This window comes from Prinia subflava, chromosome Z (assembly GCF_021018805.1).
Source record: "Prinia subflava isolate CZ2003 ecotype Zambia chromosome Z, Cam_Psub_1.2, whole genome shotgun sequence".
NCBI classification, from domain to species: Eukaryota; Metazoa; Chordata; class Aves; order Passeriformes; family Cisticolidae; genus Prinia; species Prinia subflava.
Genome location: NC_086283.1, coordinates 74,619,685 through 74,637,164, shown reverse-complemented (window position 1 = coordinate 74,637,164; position 17,480 = coordinate 74,619,685).

The following is a 17,480-nucleotide window of genomic DNA, read 5'->3' as shown; positions in this document are numbered from 1 at the left end:
TGAGGATTTTTTAGTAGAAAAGTTTTCAAACTCCCCTAAAAATGAGCTAACTCAGATAAAGATTTTTTGGTTCAGCCTCATTTCTACTTTATGGTTCCTATTTCTTATTCTCTTTCCAAAGGAGGAAAAATTATTGAATTTTATTCTGGTTTGCCAAGTTGCTGACTACAGTGGAGAATATCACTTCCCTGAATAGCAGGGAAGTGATAACATTTAAAAACAGCCTACAGGTGCACTTTGTCTACCATTTTGTGTGACAGAGCAAGCACAATGTCTTATTACATTGACTTCTGTACCTTACCGAGAATTGAATATCAAGCTATTTCTTTCCTTTTCACATAAGTTTTTTCACTTTTTTTTTTTTTAAATTGTTTGATGGCACATTGAAAATATTGTTAAATAAACAAAGTGCCATTTATTTGTTTTTTGGTATAAGCTATTCCAATAATAGAAAAAAAACCACCTCAACAAAATTCCATCATGGCAAAAATAACGAATAATTCTTTTCTTCATGGAATGAAAAGGTTACTCTGAAAATGGTAACTCCATTAAAGGGCAGTACTTGCTCTTAGCTTGTAAGTACTGTAGCTTAAAATGTATTAAAGAAGCTAACAGAATTAGCTGACTATATTTAGGTCTGATAGAAATGGTAGATTGAAGTTGGCACAGTAAAGTGTCTCATTCAGTTGGACAGTTTTTAATATCTACTTCTGTGGCCAGGAGTTGTCTAATCAGGTATCTTCATGGGCTATGCTTCATTTAATGGATGTCATGAACTTTCTTGTAGTGGTTCCCCTTATGAAATATGTTCAATTATGTGAAAAACCAGAAATCAAAGAAATTAATCCTAAAATATCAATTTAAGAAGCTTTAAGTGCTGAAGAATTATACTTCCCTTTGGTTGCTTGGTTTGGAAAAGTGAAAGTGCTGAAAAGCTGTAACAGTCACCAACTCCTCAGTTTTGTCATTTCAAAGACAACCTCAGCACTCAGTAATTTTTCCTGAGATCCATCAGTTATTTCTTCCCCTTTCAACTCATCACCCCTTGCAGAAAAAAAAGTGCAAAAATATCCAGCTCCCCAACACTCCCTCACCCCTAAACCAAACACAAGAATGGGAAGTATGTTTAGCATTCTGCTTTTCTTTAGTTTTGCTTTGACTTATGTCATATCTTTCCTATCTCTATGTTGAACCTTTTGGGACATCTCATTCAGCCACTCCTGCCACTTTGGTTCCTCCTGTTTTCACTCTGCCCTTCCACTGCAGGAGTTCTGCTAGAGCTTCTGAACAGGTACAACATCCTGCCTTGTCACATACTCTGAAGGAAATGAGTTGGAGAAGACCTCTAATTCCAAACAGTTCCTAGAACTGGCCTCAGTCCTGTGGCTGAAGCTGTCGGAGTGAAAATACCTGGCTTCCTGTATGTCCTTGATCGCCTGCCACAGGTTGCATTCCAGGAGAGGATACCACCCAGGAAAGCTTTTAGTTCCATGACTACTGCCTGAAGCAAGCCATTATATTCTATGTGCTGGGCTTCCAGCTGCAAGTCAGAAAGGAGATGTAGAGTACGTGAACAGAAAAAACATGATATAATGTGCCGTGCCAAAATGCATATCAGAATCATAAGGGCATGAAAATTTTGCTCACTTTCATTAAAGGAATATGTTAAGGAACAGAATTGACATACACATAAATAAAATGTTTTATGTAACAAGAGTGCAATTGCAGTAAAATATATTGCTTTTTTTGTAAAGCAAATGGCAACCTGGACTTTTTAATTTGTGTCAAGACAAGGTAGAAGCATATGAGACATCTTACAATACAGCCCCAGGATAATAATTAATAAATATGAAAATAGTTAGCAAGTCCTCTTGAACTAGCAAGAGCTCTTGGACAACTATATACATTAAGGACTATTAACAACTAACAAAAATCATTTGCATTCCTTCACTTAGGACCACCTTCTTCTCATACTGCCAGAAGTTCCTGACATGCCAGGTCATTTCTGGGTATCAAAGAATTTAAAGTAGAATTAAGGTTTGACATTTGTATAGGTATAAGTGTTTTCAGGAAAAAAAAATCTCTACAATATGGACTTCAGTAGACAGAATGAGACTATTTAGAGTTTTCTATTTCAAAGCTGGATTATTCAGTGTGAATAAAACTGCCTCAAATTTCTCATTATAAGCTCTTAGCAGAAGCACAGATTCATATAGAACAAATAATCTGAAAAATAATTTCAGCTTTGCCAAATTTTCCTGGAAGTCCAAAATACCTAATTAAAACACAATCTCCTTAAAATATATTTTCTGTTCATCTTTCTGGTTACTGGATTCACTTTTATGAGCAGTAACTGAATAGAAAAATGCCAAAGAAGACCCCTAGTAAGAACTGTACAACTAATAAAGGCGAGAACAGCATAGTTTCTCAGTCCATACTCATGTGAATTTGTTCTTAGATGTGATCTGAAGCAGTATGTGTCTGAAAGGTTTTCTTTTCACTATTTAGAGCAGCTATAGAAAAGTCTAAAGAATAAGTACTGGCACTGCTAGAGGTCTTGACTTGGAGAGTTAGTACTCCTGTATAGGAACCTCTTTCTCACTGATGGCTTAAAACACATATGAAATTGCTCCATCAATGAATTACACAGAAAAAGAACTTATTTATTGTTAACCCTGTCTGGAACCATATCAGCAGTGAGCTCTGAGTTCTGAGGAGGCCGCTTGCTCCAGATGAGGAACTGGTCATCTGCACGTCATTAAGGATAAACTGTTGCAAGGCCAAAACCCAGAATACTCAAAAGGCAAGTTTTTTTCTGTTATCTGATTGGCATCTAGATATATTGAGTAAGAACTGAAACATTTTATGCAATGGAAAGAAACAACTTTTTATATTAAAAAGCATCCTTTAACATTTTCCTTACAAGCCAAGCATATCTGCTATTTTCCATCTGCGTAAAGTGAATCAGTTAAGCCAAAAGTTGTCAAAGTGGTTGTGAGTGAGAAAAAACAGACGCTGAATTCTTTTCAGGGTAATAAATGCATGTTTTCCTGGTAAGCTCCTATACACTGTTCAAAAAAATTGCAAGTAATAAGACATTTGGATTACTAAAAGCTTCTCCCACACAAAACTGAGATGCCTGCCAGCCACTGCTCTAACTGTCTGCTCCTCACTAAAGAGAGTTTGCAACCCTTTACTGGGACAGCAGCAGCATGTTAGCAGGACTCGGGCATATGCCTGTCCTTCCCATCCTGGATATACCTAGAAAAATTTGGGGTTGAGGCAATAATAAAGATTCGGACAAGAAATTAACATGATGTTTCAACAAAGTCACCAAGCTGAGAATGTCTCCATATCATAAGGTAAAACAAGGACATGGTGCCTTTATAATCCTAAGAATGGCTGCATCTTCCTTGGAAGGGTGTGCCATCTGACTAAATGTTGTCTGCTAAGTTAGTGCTGTCATCAGTAACCTGGTAGTCCAGGTATGAAGCATCATGGTGTAAGCAGGTGGCGTGAATGAGCCTGACAGCACAGAGCATCATCCAAAAACTGCTTGTGAGCATGCAAGACACATTGAAGGATGCACAGATACTCAGCCCTGCACTTTCTAACATAGGGAATAGCCAAGTACAATGAGGGGCTTTTTCCTTAGTCTGTTCTACATCATTCTCATTACTCAGATCAGTTTAAAATCCCATATGGAATTCTGCCAGCTAAAATATTTTGAATGGACGCTAAATGAAGTGTTTTTTCATCTTAGTTTCTAGGGTTGCTTAATTTAGTTTTTCTTCAATGTACTTTAAAATTTAAATGTGTACAATTTTTGTTCTTCCCTCCCCTTTTGCTCTTTCTCTTCCACTTCCTTTCTTCATTAAGTTACATCTAATAATTATCTTTCTGGCTATTATTCCATCATTTTCTAAGAAGTTAGTTAAATCTGCAGTGAGCTAAAATCCTTCTGATTGAACTTATGAACATTATGTTCAATAGGAAAACTGCCTGTCAAAACCCTGTATTTTTACTGTCACTGTAGCACAGACCATTTTGATGACATGTTTCAATCATATTTCCTATTAACTGTATACACCCATTTCCTCCTGCTTCAGCTGTCAACAAGATTTTCAAGTGGAACACACTGCATACTTGAAATACTTACACCAGCTCTACACTTACAATTTTTCTGTGAGAGAGTTGGAAAAGGACTTTGTTCAGGAAACCTGTAAAATCAATGATGCTTAGAAACAGTCGAACAAAATGCATGCTACAAGATTTTGAGGCTTACTTTTCTGAGCCTAGGCATAATGCCCATTGGATAAACTACAGTTGCATAGTTTAACTGTAAGCTTGCTTTTCTTCTTTTTTTTTGGTAAAAATTTATGCACTCTTTGGCAGACGCAGCAAACAGTTTCCAGGTATTAGCCTGCCAAGGCAAATCATAAATTATGCTTAAAAGAAAACCCATTACTGAGCTTCAATCATTTATTGCATAATGTATGTATATTTCAGATACAGTGAAACATTTATAAGGTTACTGAAAGTATAGCAATTAATAAAGCATAGGTGAAGGCAAACAGCAGTGCATTTGGTATTTACGAGTTTGCTGGTGATATATTGCATAGGCTATTAAATCTAGTTCAAATATACTACCTTGTCCTATCCTCTCCCCCCTCAAAGCCCCAGACTGTTATTACATCATTACTGGAAGTAACTAAATACATTTATGATGAATCATTCATTAACAAAACACTTAATTTACTATAAAAAAAGAAGAAAGCTGTCTTTTTCTGATTAAGATAATAGCAAAAAATAATCTGGCACATCATAAAGGTTAGATTACACATCTCAAGTGGTCTTTTTTGGTTGCAGTTATGATCACATTCTTCCTCCAAGCTGAGAAATGTCTGTTCATATTTCATATGCATTCCCTGAATGGGAAGTAGCCAAATCTGCTCTGCTATAATTTTCAAGTTCTGAAGTTAGGTAAGATTGGAAATGTTCTCATCCTCCTTTTTTTTTCCTAGTAATTCACATGTTTTGGGCTCATGAATGTGGTTTGTTTGATGAGAACACTGGCATAAATAATAATCAAATTAATCAAAATAATTATTGTATTGAGAAGAGTATAACAAATCTGGTTTTGCCCGTATGAAAAGCGTATGCATGGATCAAATACTTTTAATAAAGATGGCATATGAAACATATTGAATATCCATGTATCTACTGAGAGTTTCTACACATTTAAGAAACTGTGATGATAAAAATTGAATGCAGAGACCCTTTTACTTAAAATACACAATTAAAATTTGGCACCCGATTACAAAAGCAGAGTGCAATGAGTGACAGCTTGACATCAAGAAAGTTAAGTTCAGAACAAACTTTTACACAACATAAGAAAACATTGCTGCTGCTGGGACAAAGCCTACCTGAAGGCTCAGGCAAAGGAGACCTTGACAAAATTGGACCATTCTAACTGATTAGATCATTGAAATATGGAATTGAAAAACAAAGAAGCCACAGAAAAAGCTTGTCACACAACCAATGCAAGCTTCACGGTTGTGTAAGACATCTGGAACAGGGGAACAGCACATGACAAAACCTTGGTGACAGCTGCCAAATGGCCTCAGATGAGGAATCCAGAGACTGGCCCTGAGCTGTGTCCTCAGTGCTGGATACCTGACATGCAACATAACAGCAAAACCAGCAGTTCCTCAGCTAGGGATGCGTGTCAACAGGTGTCCAACTCTGTATTAAAGCAAAGCCTGCTTTGCAGCTGTGGTGTATGGAGATCACTTGTCCAGCTGTTGGCTTGAGTGTCCTGGACCTGTCATGCTGGACTGTGCTGTGCTGATCAGTGGGGCAGTGGCTCGTTCATGTGACTGTGAGGTGTGTGAGTGTGTCTTACAATAAAAATCTTAGAAGAGGAATTGCAATCCACTCACTGTATCCACTGTGCTTAGGAGATTCATGTCTGATTGTGTGTCACCAAGCAATGTTTTGCTCATGCAGATATACCACCAACACGCTCTGTGACAGATTTCATAAAAGCATTGCATACATACTCCAGAGGAAAATATGCAATGTTATTTCTCCATACGGTAGAAAAAAATCTGTGTTTAAAAAGAAGCAGATTTTTTTAAAAAGGAAGCATTTTTCATTGATTGGAAGCAGATTTATTGCAGTATGTACAAAAAATGTCTGAGAACCCTATAGGCAAAAAAGTGTGTGTGTGTGTCTCTCCTTTTTTGCACAAAAGAAAAGAAATATAATACAATTACAGCTGCATATGAAGCCACCTGAAAGTACCTAAAGTACCTTCTAAGTTTAATTGTGATGTGAATCATTCTGTTGTGTGCAGGTCTTTAGGAGAACCATTACATACATTGCAAGACACGTCATTGTGGCCAAACATTCCCTAAGTATGAGTAGTAACCTCCAAGAACTTATTCTTTTTATAAGAAGAAATTGAATATGTGTTCTGTAACATATGGGGGAAACCTTGTTTGTATATCTACCCTATGAAAAACAAGGATCATCTTCAGGCTTGCTGTAATGGCTAAATTACAGTGCTCTTTTCAGTGCTTTACACTACTGCCCACCAAACGGTGTGAGAGAGGAAAGATGATGAGGTCCAATTATGACTGAAAGCATGAAGTTATACATAAAAGTTCACTAGAATTGCACAACTGACACATGAGAGAGTACAGCAGATGGTGAACAAAAACCCTCTTCACACAATATTTTGGGTTTGAATGTAATTGCTGGAAATGTAGCCAGTACAACTGTTCATCAAAAATGTGCAGTGACTGTAAGAGAAGTGTGATTATTATGAATGTGCTTGTTTGTGATACTTTAAAGGAGGACCAGATCATTGAGACTTCGCCAAGAATCACTTCTGCACAACAGTGTTCAGCATCAGGTCTTCCTTCATGTAAGGAAAGACTAGCATCTGGGAAATTTTACTTGAACTGTACTTTCTATATAGAGAGAACAGAAGAAAACACTTATTTTGCACTGTGGTGTTTGGCTTATAAGCAATACTTGGTGTGACAGTAGTAACAAGCATAAATGTAGAGTCAATATTGTAAAGCAGGAAGAAGTGAATGCTGACATGTTTACAGCACACCAGACTGTATTTGAAGGGTTTGGGTGTGTTCCAGGAAAACAAACCATAAAAATGAACTCAAATGTTATACTAGTAGGAAAGTACTGGAGAAAGTAATGGTGACATTATAAAGCAAACTAGAAACACAGCTAAGCTCTACTGGAGAACAGCAAGTTAGAGAGTTGCAGACACTGAAAGGCAATTGCTGGTAGATCTGAAAGGACTCAGATAAAAATATTTGTGTCTTCGTAAATCTAACTGTGACTACAAGATAATAACAATCTTTGCATTTTACTGGAGAAAAAAAAAACAGTGGAGAATGGAAAATTATTTACACATTTATGCAGTAGTAATGGTTTTAATAATTCCATCGGCCAAAAATTAGAAGCAGAAAAGAATCTGCAAGGGTACACTTTTGACAAATTTTTAGAAAAATATTGATTTACTAATCAACAAATAGTGATTAGTGACATCATTCCAGCCTTTTACAGAGATGAATACAATCATTCATCAAAATGTCAATACATGAGAAAGTACAGAAGGTGCTAGTACTTCTTTTTCTGGTTACTGGATTTTACTCTATCCACTAGAGATTTTGGCTTGTTCCTCTAACAAATTTGATTTAAGTTTCATATTGAACCAAACTTTTTAATAGCATAAACCATGTCTTCACTAGTATTTTATAAGTAGGCTGCTTATTTCTCAGTACTTGTAATGCATATTCAACACAGGTCACCCAACAACATGACCCTGTAAAAGAAAGGAAAATATAGTGTTGTGTTTGGCTCTGGTCATCTTCATCAGTATATCTATAAGAAAGAGATGAATGAACATGTGAATTGGAAGTCACTTGGAGTCACTTTTAGAAACACTTTGATAAGCAATGCTTTACCACCAATATAGACAAAGCAAGTTACCACTACAGAAATGCCAAATGAAAGCTGGATACAAGCCATGAAAGTGTTCAAAGGCAGCAGATGTCTTTTTCAGAGCATATTTGCATTATGGAAAAGACTTGAGCATGGAAGTCAGATCATAGAGAATGTTAGCATGAACAGTTGGAATACATTGTGGTATATTCTGTGTCACCTTGATTGATCTGTGATCTTTGTTTCCCCTTGATGTGTACCGCTATGACAGACAGCAAATATTGGCCATGTGACACTTCAGCCACAACAAATACTGAAACATACAGAGACATATCGCAACTTAAAATTAATATTCTCCCTTGACAATATTTTAAAACAGTTGTTTTTAGTAGAGCTACCTCAGTGGGTTATCTTGCAGTATACTTTCACAGAGACTTTGTCCAGTGAGGACATACCTGTATTTTTCAAACGTGGCATTTTACAGTGAATGAAAAGCATAGAGGCAGCAGGTCAGGAGCTGTTATTCAGCTTAAGAGAGAAATGAGTATGCAGATGCACACCAATACACTATTCATATACTATTCACTGTTCTCTCCCAATGCATCTCTCTCCTTAACACTAAAAATGTCCTAGGTTTCCCCTTGAAGCTCTGTCACCACATTTTTTCTGTATTCTGTCATCATGTCTGGCTCACATCAAACTGTACTCATGGTTGGCCCATATCAAAGTTTGTAGCATAAAAAAACCACTCTATTTGCTTAATTCATTTGCTTAATAAGTCCATTAATAGTTTGGCATGTAATGTTAAACAATGCCATCACCAAAATCCTACTCTCCCTTTCAGAGGTGACCTCAGATCATGGGTTTGCCCCAGTGTACACAGAATTTTCAGTAAGTCCTCATTGCTTTCCTTTGCCATCAACTACACGTTACCATCATGTCATGAGAATACCTGCCTCTCAGATTCATGATGTCATCAGCTTTATTACATCACTTCACACTGCATCTCTCTGAGTTTAAATTACTACCAGGTAACAGTTTGGAAACATCTTTATGGACCTGACATGCAAAAATGCAGAAGTTTCAGCAAGGATGAAGGGACAAAGTGCCTACAATAATGGTTTTAATGATCTCACTAATGTATTTATTAGTAAGTCTGTGGAGTAGAAATGAAACTTGATTTACTCATCATTGCAATTTCCTCCGTCAGTGTGGTTCTATTGCAAAGAAAATGTCCAATTTCCTAAAGGAAGCTAGTTCTGTTCTTTCTTCCTTTGTAATATACTGAATTACAGATCAGGATTGTACTCAAATATTTTCCAATCCCTGGAGGGAACTGTAGGATAGCAAGGGTAAAGTTTCCAAATTGAGTGTATGACATGGAAAGCTAATGACCTCCTAAATCATATAGGGGCTATTAAAAAGCTTCACTGTATCCTCCTATTATTTTTGTATGCCAAAGCACCCAGTATTGCTTTATGCAAGCTTGTGCTTGACCTCTTTTACTTCACTGTAGCTGGGAGTCAGATGCATTGGGCAAAGTTTCTGGAAGGATATACATAACACTCTATATCTGATTTCTGATGTTTCTCCTTTGATTTTCATACGATAAATTAATTAAATTGCTACTTACATTCTCTTTGTCTAGCAATGAAGCTAGTAAGAAATAAAATACACTGTAAGAATTCATTCTAAAGTAATTAGTTAAAAATTGCTTGTTGTCTTTTTAAAAATATTTATTAGTCTCAGAGGGTTAATGGTGTCATACTGAACACAGACATAGAGTGATTGTGTCAATATTATCAAGGGCAAATTAAGTCCCACTGACTCCAGCATGGTTTTTGACACAATGCAACCTGACTAATAAAATAAAAAAAACGATTTTAAAAATAATTTACCTCCTGTAGACCTTAAAATGGATTTTACTAATGAAAACAAACATGTTCTTTTCCTGATAGGTGAAGCAAATGAGGAAATGTGGAAGCAAGTATACGTAGACAAGGGCAAACAAAATGTCCAGTGAGATGGTCTATTGTTGTTGTTTAAATTTATGGGGGGTCCCCGGGGAGTGCCCCCCGGAGACCCCCGGGGTCTTTTGGGGTCGTGGTGTTCCCACGCTGGCAGGCAAAGAGACTCAGATGCCGGTGGGATGCTGATGAGGTGAGGGTTTATTCACTGAGGGAGAGGGGAAGGGAAAGGGGGGGGAAGGGAGGAGAGGGAAAGGGAGCATCAGGAGGCCTCCAGGGGTAGAGGGGCAAGAGGGGCAGAGCCTTCTGCCTTAGCATTCTTATCACAGAGGTTCAAAGGCGCGCGGTAACATTCTCCAGCCAATGAGGTTACAGATACAGGATACTGCAGGGAGGGTACAGACTTGGGATAAACCATACATTTTCCAAGGGTGAGCCAGAGCAAACCATTTCCATAAAATGCAATCCCACAAGTCACCCTTTTTTTCTTTAAAATGTGAGAAGAGAAATATGACATATGACAATTAACAATTTAAAAAATGAAACAGTAATTACAGTTTTGCAGCATGAAACCAAATACAATTGCAGTAAGGATTATGTTATAAGGTGAACAGTTGATCTGACCTTGTAATTGCAGTAGACGGGTTATGTGAGTTTATATTGCAAGATTTGAAACAAGTTAACAAATTTGTTTGAGCCTTTCCAGCGTGACTGGCCTAATAGTGTCTAGTCTTTTCCAACTGGCTTTTCAGACCACCACAGCCCCCAGCTTAGGCTGAGGCGCTGACCTCTGCTCCCACTCTAGGGACAGGAAAACACGTGGAGTTCCCCGGGCTCCACACACGGCCTCAGATTCTCACCCACGGATCTGAGCCAAATCACTCCTTTCACTTTCCAACTGGTTCAACTGAAAGGACCTACACTCTGCATGCAATTGTTTACATTCGTCCATATGTACCCATTGGGGATTTTTTTCGTCCATACTTGCACCAGAACTGTCAGAGACCTAACAAAAGACCCCCAGTTTTAGGTCATCAAAAGAAAAACAAAAGAAAAAAACTACAAAAACCGTCAAATACTTTCTCAGACACTCTATCAGGTTATCAATCACCCTCAGAACTAACTGAGGACAGTATAAACCCAAAAAGCATTATCGATTCAGTAGTCTACTACTGATTCGCGCTTTACAAGAAGACAATCTAAAAACTGCTTCCCTTGGATCCACACTTGTGACCTGAAAAGGCCTCTGCTTTCTAAATTAGAAAACAGGGGAATCTGCAATATGAACACACACAAAAGCTAGAAAGGCATGATTGTAAAAACTACTTCATGGGGATGGGAAGGAAATGGAGGGGTTTGGGACACCCTGCTGTTTGGCCAGAACAGCAAGGGACAGGGGCAGAAAAACAGGGAAAGGGAATCAAAGTAGCATTAACAATTATACAAGGCTGCAAAACTGGTATTACAAATTCACTTTAGCTTTGGGTTTGGTTTCTTAGCGTTTACCTTGTGGCACTTGAAAAGCGGAAGATGGGACTGAGAGCACGTGGCCATGGTGGCCATGCGGTCACAGAGCAGCACGTGGTGTCAGCCATGCCATGCCGGGTTTAGCAGGAAGGGGTTAACTCTCGGGGGTTTGTTAAGGGAAAGGGGGTTAGGGAGAAGGAGCAGCGAGGGGAGGAGGGGGTAAGGGTAAGGAAGGAGGTTACACAATTTACAAAACCGAGTTTTGGAAGGTGCGGGGCTCGGGCACAACTGAAGACTGCTTTTTCCTTCTCTGATGGCCGTCTGGCTGAGTTCCTTTCGCTGCTGTCCAGGGCTGCTTCGCCGCTGTTGCCGGGTGGGGGGAGGGGCGCCTGTTCTCCGCGTGGCTTCTCCCGGTGCTGGGGCCCGCGCGCGCTGCGGCAGGGCCGGGACCACGTGTTGGCTCGTGCCGGGACTGCCCCGCGCCGCGGCCGCGCCGGGCCGGGGCCGCTCCGCCGCCGGGGCCGTGCTGGGCCGGGGCCGCTCCGCCGCCAGTTCGCCGCCCGCGCCGCGGCTGCTGCGGGCCCAAGGGTGCCGCGCCGCTGCCACGCAGCCCACGCCGCCAAGCCGAGGCAGGCCGGGGCCGCGCCGCAGACACGCGCTGCAGCAGCGGTCCCGCCGCACCGGGGCTCACGCCAGAGCCTCGCCGTGGCAGAGCCGCGCCGCTGCCGCGCCGCCCACGCAGCGCCGAGGCGGGCCGGGGCCCCAAGGGGCCGGGACCCGGGCCCGCGCCGGGCTGGTCGGCGGTGGTGGGACGGCCGCGTGGTGGCTCACGAGGTCTCTGCGCGGTGGGGGAGGGGCCGCCCCGGGCCGCAATGGCCCAGAACGGCCGCTCCACCAGAGACGGCACCGAAACGGAGTTACCATGGTCCATCTTGTCTCAGGGTCGCTGATGCTGTTGCCCGACGTTGGTGCATCATCTGTTGTTGTTTAAATTTATAGGGGGTCCCCAGGGAGTGCCCCCCGGAGACCCCCGGGGTCTTTTGGGGTCGTGGTGTTCCCGCGCTGGCAGGCAAGGAGACTCAGATGCCGGTGGGATGCTGATGAGGTGAGGGTTTATTCACTGAGGGAGAGGGGAAGGGAAAGGGGGGGGAAGGGAGGAGAGGGAAAGGGAGCATCAGGAGGCCTCCAGGGGTAGAGGGGCAAGAGGGGCAGAGCCTTCTGCCTTAGCATTCTTATCACAGAGGTTCAAAGGCGCGCAGTAACATTCTCCAGCCAATGAGGTTACAGATACAGGATACTGCAGGGAGGATACAGACTTGGGATAAACCATACATTTTCCAAGGGTGAGCCAGAGCAAACCATTTCCATAAAATGCAATCCCACAGTCTATCTATCCAGTTAGAAGTAATTTTGGACATTGTCCCTCAATATTTAAACACAAGGTTTTCTACTGCAGCCCCAGTAAATAAAGCCATAAATTGTTTCTTTAGAAAGATGTTCATTAACAAGTCTACTCCGTCAAACTGTTCCCTAATAATCAAAAATGCTTAAACCTAAGAGAGAATACCCAAGAGAGAAAAGTGCTCTATATTATTTTCAACTGATGATTGAGACAGAATAAGAAGTCGGTGAACTCTGTGGAAGCATCCAGCACAGTTCCTCAACCTGACTTTTCCTGCACAGAACACTTACCAAGCTATAGGCAGAAACATCCACCTGCAGAGATGTGTTTTTACAATCACAGCTTCATTTACTTTGTTTGTATTTTAGCTAGAATTTATTTTACAAAAGGAATTCTAGAGAATTGAACCAGACAGTGTATCAGAAATACTTCAGAGGACAAAAGGGCAAGATCTACAGGCTCCTAATTATTAGCAGCTTATAGAGGTGACATCTGCATAAGAAGGAAACAAAGCAGACACACATAAGATAAAATACATGCAATATACTATAAAAGACATATGTCCACAAAAGTATTTTGGTTTAAATCCACAAATCATAGTAAGTGTTATAAAATTCCAAACAAGAACCAAAGTTTCAGGGTTTGGTTCTTTGAATTGCCTGCATACCTAAAATTAAATATTTAAATCCCCTTAAAAGATTAGTGTTAAAATGGTTTCACTGAGGAGGGCAAAGCCATTTTGTAAGGTGATTTCATACTCGAGAATAAAGTAAAAGGAATCTTCCAGAGACTTTAAGTCCAACTTGTTAGTGTACAGGCTGGATGGGTAGTCTGCAAGATGGGTAGAAAACTTCTAACAGATTGCGCTCAGTGGTGATCAGTGTTTGTTACTCAGGCTGGCAGTCTGTAACAACAGTTGTTCCCCCAGAGATGGCCCCCATGTCTCTCAGCTTTTGCCCTGGGTGATGGGATTGGAAGCACCCTCACCAGACTGCGTGGTGGAGTGGACACATCACTGGGGGAGCCAATCTTGCAGAGAGAGCCAGACAGGCTGCAAGTGTGAGCTACCAAGAACAGTCTGAAGTTTAACAAAGACAAGGGAAAAGCCTGAACCTGGGATGACATAACCAAATAGCTCAGTATAAGCTAGAACTGTAGATCAGCACTGTGTTACTGCAGCAACAAAGACATCCCTAGGGACATTATTAGCACAGGCAGAAATGGGTTCATCCTAATCTTCTCAGTGCTTGTCAGACCACACTTGGAATATCGTTTCCAGTTCTGGTCCCCACAATTCAAGAAAATCACGGACAGAAGAAAAAGGTGCAAAGGAAGGCCACAAAAATGATCAAATACAAGAAAGAATGTAAGTTTTTTACAGGGAGAACAACCCTTCACTTTAAAAAAAAACCCAGGGGCATGTCAGAGTCCCTGTCTCTTGAGACTTTTCAAATGCAATTGGACAGGGTGCTGGATGGTTCAATAGGAGCCCCCTGTCCTATGAAATGTTGAACTACATGAACTTCTGAGTCACTTCCAACCCAGGCACTTTAATGATTCTGTGATTTCCCGACCTTTTCACAATCAGATTTGGACATTTTTGTCCACGTGATTTCTTGTCAGGTAAGAAAAATAAAATATGCAAATGTAGGGCATATGAGAAAAGAGAAAGGAGACATGGTTCTGTTGCTAGTGGCAAACAATGTCTAAAAAATTGTGACTGACAAAGTCTTTCAAGGATTTCTTCATCATACAGATCATTTGAATTAGGACAAAGTCACATTATGAGATGCTTGTCTCAGCTGGGAAGCCATGACTTATGGCCAGAGTTGACAAAGAACAACTTCCTGAACACTCTTAGCTTTAACTTTTTAAAGGTTGTTTTTTGGGGTTTTTTTTTGTTTGTTTGTTTGTTTGTTTGTTTGTTTTTTTTACATGGCTGCTTCTCAGCAGCTTCAAAACAAACTTGAACAGGCTGTTCTAAATGAGGGCTTTGCATTGAAGCAGAAGGCCAGAAAGCAGGAAGGCAGGCACGAAGGCAGGAAGGTCACAGCATTTCATGACCAAGAGCAAGAAGTTTTTATTTGCTCCCATTTTCCCATTACCTGACAATGTAGTAGCTCCTTATTGTCACATCTCCAAATTAGATTTCTGGTCTATCTACTATGTTAGCCACATAGAGGTCAAGTAGTTAGCTTTGAAGCTGTAAGCATAGTCCACTCCTGTCTGCTAGAATGTCTAATTTTTCATTTTAGCATGTTTTCAACCTAAGCTAAACTCTCCTAGCTCTGATACTGCGGGTTTAGACTCAGGGAGGATGCTTGTAACCACAGAGTACCATTTGCAAGACAATGAACTATTTCTAAAGGATTGAATCTGCTGCTTAGGACAGCATATCCTTACTTTTCAGTTACTGAAGGTGAGAATTGCTTGATATAAATCACTGGCTAGATTTGGCTCATATGGGGAAAAGGCAATCATGGGATGTGTAACTGAAAGAATTGTAATTATATTAGATATGTAAAAGACTGATCTCATTGCTAATATCAGCTTTTTCTTTACACACAAATATTTTGTTTTGGTAGGCATCCTTTCAGATTAAATTGGAAAGATGTGCTAATACTTCAATTTTTTTTTATTATATTACAGGTTACTTGAATAGCATGTTGTATTTTGTTATTCACCATGAGAAATGCAGCCTTCAGAATTCTTGAGTCCTCTCTCAGAAACAAAAAAAAGGGCTTTTAATGGCTTCTGGATAGATTAGAAGGGGTGAATCCAAACCTGAATTCTGATTCTTGCAAAACAATGTGCCTGGTAAGGACACTGCATATCCGCCCTGTGGGATAGTGCAAAAACAAAGTTTAGGTATTAGAACTCCTGAGAGATCTCTCAGTTTAGACTGCTCTCTGAAAGTTCTAAAATTGTGTCAAATACATATTCTAAAAAAAAAAAGAGAGAATTTTAGTTTGCATTCCTTCTCTTGCCACCAGCTCCTCTTAAAAAAATGAAAAAAAAATTGGCGATTTGGTGATTTTCAAGTTTTCAAGTTCCTTGCTTGCTTGCTTGCTTGCTTGTTTGCTGCCTTCCTTCCTGCTTACCTGCCTGCCACCCTCCTTGCCCTCTTCTTTCTTTCTGTTCCTCCCTTCCTTTCTCACTCTCTCCAAAGGAATCACCAGCCTCCTAAAATAACATAGCTTCTGTCATTTGGTTTGCTGACAAAGAAGTAGGTATACCTGAGTATCCATATGATCTTTTTCCCACTCTTACCACCTCCTTCTCCTCCACTGATAAAGTATTAAAATCAAGGGCTTGCAGGTTCATCCTTTCACCTGTCCCCTCAGACATACAGGATCTCTCAGTGCTGAAGCTGCTCATGCCTGCCCTACTGAATACAGGCCTTAGTCTTTTATCCTGTTTTTGGTTATCTGATGCTTGGTATTCTTCACTAATATATACATATACATATATAGACTTTTCCTGGCTCTCTTTCAGTTTAGGAGTTCATAAATGGTAGGTTCATCAACTGCATAGATTTTCTCTTTTTAGAAAAGGAGACATAAGGAGAGAGAGAAGAAAAATATAAAGAAGGGGTAGCTGTACAGTACATGCATACAAATGCTTGATTAACTCTCTCCTAGGAATAAACTTGGTTCAGTGAGTTTCGCCCTTGTAAATTATTTTCTGATCTATTTGTAATGCTTGCTAGAAGATACATTCATCTTCTGTAAATACCAAGTCTGAATTCCAAGCTTTTGCTGATCATTAGGATGCACACTTAGAAATGCTACAAACTCAAACCACATGATTCATTTTTTAACCCCATGAACTCCAATTTGAAATTAGGAGTATCAGGTTCTTTACTGGAATAAATATTCAATGATACAAAAGTGGCTTCTTCCTACCTTCTTGACTAATCTGATGTGCCTTGTCTTCCTATATGTCCTCAATCAACAGGTATTTATTCCTCAAATCTTAAAACACTGTCTGACTCAGAACCCCAAAAAGTACCCATTTTTTATTCCCTTCCTCCAAAGAAAGTATTTTGAAGTTTTGTCTTTTCTTAAACCAAAGAATTCTATACTACTCTATTGTTCTCAGTGCAACATGAAGTGTAAGCTTATTCCGAAAATGGGGTTAATAATACTGCAGTGCAAAACTGCTCAAGAGATTCTGTTTAACACAGATTATCTGACTGACATCCAGTTGAAACAATTAGTGACAATGACAGCATAGGTGGCTGAAGATATAAATGGTTAAGTCAAAATAAATGACAAACTTTTGCACAGTCTTTCCCCATAAGACTTTTATTCTTTTCATAACAACATTATCCTGGGCATTTTCAATATCTCTTTATACACCGATTGGAAAAAAAAAAGGTATTATTTTCTTATCAGTGATTTCACTGTTGGCCTGTGTATGTCAATCATAGTTGCCAGTTCTGTCTCTTTGTCACAAGCACAAGCCAGTAGACACTAATTCACTTTTCTCTGGTGAGCTGTTCTCTTCTCACATGCATGTAGTTTCTGTGACCTGAAAAATCTTCAGTGATTACAAATCTCTGCCCTTAGAACATCAGCTCTAAGTGAGCAACAAAGCAGACTGGATAATTCCTGAGAATTTTAGCATTATCCCAAGGAGTTGTAGATGAAACTAAGGTACTCTCCATA